Genomic DNA, 5,906 nt, shown 5'->3' with positions numbered 1-5,906 from the left:
GTTAACAGACATTTTCAAATTCGCTCACCAGCGCACAAGGTTTTTTATGAATCGGCAGCCGCGAGGTGATCGGAATGACTTAATTTCGTTACCAACAATGCAGTTGTTGATGACAAGCTTTATGTTGCAAACAATATTTTTTTGATAATATTATTGAAAATGACAAACAGCAGTTGCCCAAGTACAGAGCCTTGCGGTACCCCAGGCGTGACAGGAATGGATTCAGATGCCACTTGCTTAAACGGCGAATGCTCATTCAAGAAATCTTTTATCCAGAATGTTAATAGTCTATCCCCAATCATGTGTTGGAGCTCCGGAGTTAATCTATTCTGACACATAGAATGAAATGTGTTTGAAAAGTCTGGTAACATTACATCAGTTTGGAAACAGTTATAATACATGCTACATCATAAACAACTTCTGTTAGTTGTGTAATTGTTGATAATCTATGAAATCCACATTGGCAAGGTGACAGCATGCTCTTAGTTTCCAACACAATCGTTAACTGTTTCAGGATAATATCATTGGTCTACGGTTATAAGTGTCGTCAGAATATGCTGACTTCAAAGTTGGTGTTTTCCAGCCATCCGGAACCTTTGACACTGAAAAAGATTTCCAAGAAAGCCAAGCCAAGGTATAATTGTGGCGCCGCTCCCGATATTCCCATAGAAATTTATTTCAAGTGTTATCTGTGCCCGAAGCTCTTTTATGGTCTAGGTCAAGCAAAAGACTACAGATTGCTCCGTCAGTTCTATTTTTGTGGATTGATTGAAGTATTCTTGGCTGATAAAAAGAGACATTTTGACATGATCTTTCGTGAATACGGGCTGAAAAAAGTGAGCGCTACATTTAACTTTTTTTCTGTCCTAATGATAGTGTAGAACTGCCTTCTTTCCTAAGGTGGAAATGTTTCCAGAACCGTTGCGGGTTATTAGTAATAAATTGCGGTAGCGTGATACTGAATTATTGTTTCTTTGTATGTTTGGTTGTGCTCCTAAATTTTGCAATGGCAGCTTGTAATTTTGACATTGATATGCCCTCGTCTTTTGGCTCATTTTGTAGCTGTTTGAAGTTTCATTTCTTGTGTAAGCTTCTCTCATTATCCAGGGATTATTTTTCTGTGGTCGCATAAGCCGTAATGGAATGAACTTATTCATTTAATGTGAAACAATATGGTTAAATCGTAGCCAGAGGCTGTTCACAGTGATAGAGGAATTATGGGCTAAATCGATGAAGCCGTACGTAGTATTCACGAGCCAAGGTGGTTGACACACTAGTGTCATTGGCTTTGTTCAAGTCTGCAACAAGAGTTGCTATTGGGTGGGACACTAAGCAATGATCAAGTTCCACGGCGTCAAAAGGAGAGCGTCGTCAAAATTTAAATGGTTAACTACTAGATCCAATATACTGGTAGCTGTCCCCTGAACACACGTTGGGCAGGAAACGACTTAGTAAAAGTTGAAATTTAACACCCAAATGATTAAAGCCTCCAAACTGGGTGAGGTGTGACACATGTTACTCCAGTTTATAACCGCAAGGTTAAAATCACCCATCAGCATGCACGCAGAACTATGGACATGTTTTCCCAGAAAATCGTGAATGGCAACGAGAAGATTGGCTGGAATACCCGCCACCTGTAACCAGGTTTGTAGCGTCCCACATTATTTTAGAGAAAACTGCTTCAGAACCTAAAATTCGAATTAGCATGCGATGCCTCTGCACAATATGGGCTGTGTTTGTGCATAACAGTGTAGCTCGGGGGAGCGAATTCATGTTTAAGAACATTTGGCGACAGCCAGGCTTTCGCAATCGCTACAATATCAGGTTCTTAATGCATTAAAGACTTTGTGAAGAGAAAGTGCATTTGCCTTCACTTAATTTTGTCTGCGTAAACGACCTTTTGAGAACATAAATCCGAAATATTCTCACAATGCATTGCTTCTAAAATTTAGGAGGCACCTTTGAAATTCTCGTTTTCAAGGCGCATCGTCAAAAGGCAGCGCAACTAGCAGTGACGTCGCAGTAAGGGCACTCAAAAGTTAAACCAGTTAAATGCTCTGTGTATATATTTTGTACAGCTGCGAACCCGATATCTTAAAAATAATGAATGGTTTACTTGTCATAAACATTTTATCGACATGACCGGCGTCGCGACCGCTTCAGCTGTCTGGCAACAATTGTAGCAGAACTCAGACTTGCTGTTTGTACGGTTTGTAGCCAGTTTCCTTGCTGAAGTTCACATTGTTTTGCTGAATTTTCTTTGGAACCTTACCTTTTTGTATCAAATGGCACAACACTGATGAAGCAAAAAAAAAAGTGCCCCGTGTGCGATTTGAAGTTGCAGCCGCTGGACCAGCCTGCATTGAAGTTAGACACTTTATCCACTACACTATCGACGAAAAAGCGCGCACAGCAGAAAACTGCGGCATAAAAGCTGATTTGCATTTGTAGCCCAGCGCTCCAGTGTTTTTTCATAAATTCTAATCAGCCCCGAGCTTTAACCGCCAACTTACCCTTGAATGCTTCTGCAGTAAGCCAAAGTGGAACATACCCAATCAACGAAACAACATTAACAGCATTGCTTATTGGAGGAAACAGGAAAGCAATCGAACTGCGTGATCATGGGACTCGGCAACCCGGCGCTGTATCACTGCTTCTCGCTAGATATTTTTGCGCTTGATGAGTAAGCGACGGGTTGGTTTTAAGTTTTGACTACTCGAAGTTCCTTCAACAAATGTGCCTATGTAGTAAATTCTCATTTTAAGCTTTCGGTCATTCATTTCGTCTGGTCAGAAGTATCCAATTCGCGCAACTCACAACGTACTCGGCTACGAGCAAGGTAGTGCCCTGGGGCAGCCGTGAGCCATGAACTATCAAGAAAGCCGTGGCGATCCATGGATGTCCACAGATAGTGGCGATCCATGGATGTCCACAGATAGGCTATGCGCAGACGCAGTGCAGCGAGCTTGGCTTAGAAGCAGGCTTGACTTGGATATTTAAATAAAAGTGACACTAGACACAAGGTTACTTTTAATTTCGGCTTTGCACTACAGGGTTAAAAAGTGCTACCAAGGCTTTCAAAATGCCGCTTTGGTGCACGTTTGGGGCAAGGCGAAATTCCCTTAAAATGATCATTCGGAGCAGCGTGGAGGAAAATTTCCGTCCCGGAGATCACTGCTTTTGTAGCAGATTTGGAGCAGCGAGAAAGGACTTCTGGAGCAGGTTTGGAGTAGCGAGAAAGGCTGCTTGGCAAGGGGCTGGCACAGGCTGCTGTGACAACCCCCTGCCAATTTAGTGTTATCTATTGATCTGCTATATTTGGCAATCTACTGTGCACTAGAACCTGCTCCAAACCAGGGATGCAGTTCTTGTGCTAATCTGAAAATTTATAGTAAGCGCAGTTATCTACCTTTGGCCCCAGCGAGTGCACTGTGCTATCAACATTGAACAGGTAAACCTCACGCGCACAGTAAATTGGACTAAATGACAGATCTCGCTTCGTGTCTCGCAGGCTGTAGTGTTAAGCGACTTCGCGTAGGGTGCCTCGATGCCAGCGCCGGCCGTACAGTAGAGCGTGAACCGAGGCACCCCAAACACTGCGGCACTCCATAATACAAGGCGTTTTTGCTGAATTTTTTCTATGAAACAGCAGTTTAAATGCCTGAAAAGCAGAATATAGCTTTGTCTCTTCGTCTGCGGCAGGGTTCCGAGAATCGACGAATGTACGCCGCAGACTCCATAACGAGAGCGTGTTAGAAGGCATCATTAAAGCCGGACCATCCTCCACATAAGCAAAGTTAATTCCAAAGTTCCCAGGTAAAAATGAATGATTACCTGACAATAAAGAGGAACCGAATGACCAAGCAAGGGCACATCGTCTAGGACCCTGTTTGTTCGTACATGCAGCTACACTCGTCAAAAATGGTCAACTAAATCGATGTTCCCCTTCAATAAACTACAACCTTTCGTACGAATATTATTCTGTTTTCTGTGTTTGCAATGTGACTCAAAAATATTTCACTCACTTTTGCCATTTTCAACTGATTTTGGTGAAAGGGCCAGCAGCGGCACAGAAACTGTGCAAATGTGGCACAAATAAACCTAAAGGGAAGGAGGGGAAGGCGCGTAGTGGTTACAGCATTACCGCGTAGCAAAAACCAACTTCCATAGGCGCTCATAGCCTTGAAGAAACCGAAACCGTAAACGCATTGAACTGAACACACAATGTTTTATAGTCACATTTTCTGGCATGGGGCATCAAGGCAGTCAAGGTCGCGGTTCAATGCAGGCTCTGCGGCGTAGAACGGCTCTGATAACCAAGTTTGGCGCAATTGGGGTGGTTTGGCGCATGTTGGCACGGGTGAACCAGTTTGTTGCCCAATAACCTAAATGCTGCAGCTGTTGTACCCCTGTAAGCAGGTTTATCTGGTGAAACTGCAAATCGCCTTACACTGGCTGAAAAGTGGCTGAACGGCACTACGGCGAGAGAAACCCCATGTTTTGCAAAAATCCTAGCTAGCAACAGTGGCATGAGGTAAAGGATAATCATTACATACAGCTGTACAGCAGACTGACAATTCTCAAGAAAAGGCAAACTTTCACAACCCACTACACGTGCGCAGTCTGCTTTCACTGGCGATAACTAGGTTAAGTGTTAAAACAGTCACTTCTTGTTAGGGTTATAAATGCAATATATCATTAAAATGGCACATAGAAGACAATGAAATACTTTGATTTGGTCGTAGGGTTTAACGCGCTGACATAGCGCAGGTGATGAGGCGCACCATAGTAGAGGGCTCCGGATTAATTTTGACCACCTGGGGATCTTTAAGGTGCGCCAAAATCTTGTCACACGGGAGTTTTTGCTTTTCGCCTTTATCAGAACAGAAGCCGCCGCAGCCAAGAATCGAACCCGTGTCGTCGTGGTCACCAGCATGCCTTAGCCACTGAGCCGCCCCGGCGGGTGGAGCACTGCACAGGCCTGATTTTAAAACCCGGCTCTAGCCCGAACCATACCCAGGCCCGTAACACGTAGCCCTGCTGGGGCCACTTGTGTATAAGTGAGCCTGGCCCGAGCCCGTCATCTCGTGCCCAGGCCGGGCCCAGTCAGATTTTTGTCTAGCGACGGCCCGCATGTATGTTACCAGGCCTGGGATTAGATGCTGAAGAAAATTTGATTATATTTGGTTGAGTGTCTTCATAGTGGGCAATCAGATGGACTATCTAGTCTCAACAAGCACGTCATGAACTGAAATGCAAAACATTACAGTTAAGAAGTGCAAATACTATACCTTATACATGTGCCACACGATTGTTTGAAAGGCCATTCGAACTGGAAGGAGTTCCACTAATATACATGACAATTCTGGAAGGCAGTTGTCAGTTTCCGTGTTCACCCACCATGTATTTGTGACGACACTGCTGCCCAGTTTCATTTCCGTAAAATCACAAAAAATTTGCTTTAGGAGTTGGAATATTTCGGAGGAGTATATTGAGTATATCCTACACACACGAATAAAACATGCACAACGTAGGCAGTCTTTTTTTACTTTATTTGCACCGCCGGTGTTGGGATCCCAAGTATTTTGTAATCGTACAAGTGATAGTAAACAAAAAAACAGTGATTAAAAGTGAGCTTTTTAAAAACCAAGTTTTATTTCTTAACATTTGGTTTTGTAAATGTAGCGTGCACAAACTCCGTATAAGGATATAAGTATTCGTATTTCAAATGCCTTTGAGATTCCCAAAGGTCGGTTGTCACACTCCTTTGACCCAAGCGGCATTTCAACCAAATGCCTTAGAAAAATTCCCCGCATTTCCCCGAGGGGAAGAATGTGAAAGTGCGAATGCACGAGTTGAATTTGCGCGGTTCGGTAATGTTCGCGAAAGAGAGATCACACACACAC

Source organism: Haemaphysalis longicornis, unplaced genomic scaffold (assembly GCF_048455015.1).
Source record: "Haemaphysalis longicornis isolate Haplotype H1 unplaced genomic scaffold, Haemaphysalis longicornis Haplotype H1 scaffold_9, whole genome shotgun sequence".
Taxonomy (NCBI): domain Eukaryota; kingdom Metazoa; phylum Arthropoda; class Arachnida; order Ixodida; family Ixodidae; genus Haemaphysalis; species Haemaphysalis longicornis.
This window is presented reverse-complemented; position numbering follows the sequence as displayed.